The sequence below is a fragment of the Morone saxatilis genome, unplaced genomic scaffold (assembly GCF_004916995.1).
Source record: "Morone saxatilis isolate NCDOM2014 unplaced genomic scaffold, NCSU_SB_2.0 Contig12, whole genome shotgun sequence".
Lineage (NCBI taxonomy): Eukaryota > Metazoa > Chordata > Actinopteri > Moronidae > Morone > Morone saxatilis.
This window is the reverse complement of record NW_023339674.1, coordinates 2,177,190-2,177,425: the sequence shown is the minus strand read 5'-3', so window position 1 is coordinate 2,177,425 and position 236 is coordinate 2,177,190. Positions and strand designations below refer to the sequence as shown.

At 47.0% G+C, this 236-nt stretch overlaps 1 protein-coding gene across 1 annotated transcript in view; it reads right to left on the bottom strand.

Moving 5' to 3' along the window:
- The window catches only part of LOC118322228 (tensin-3-like), a 43,677-nt gene that overhangs the window by 35,246 nt on the left and 8,195 nt on the right, over nucleotides 1-236 (bottom strand). The window lies entirely within an intron of this gene.

The window sequence follows — 236 nt, the reverse complement described above, 5'->3', positions numbered from 1 at the left end:
TGTGTGTGTGTTGGGGGGGGGGCATTTCTGAGTCATTTCTGTCTCTTCTGCTTGAGCGAGGAGACAGTGAATCTTGGTGCGCTCTCAGTTCATCATCAGCACCTGTAGCCCAAATAATGTGTCTGTGTGTCCAGGTGTTTGAATGCATCAGTTAGAAAGTTGGGGGTGATAACTCCCACTCATCCTGTAGATACAGACAGGATTCCCACTCGTCTTAAGAAATCATTTTCCAGGAT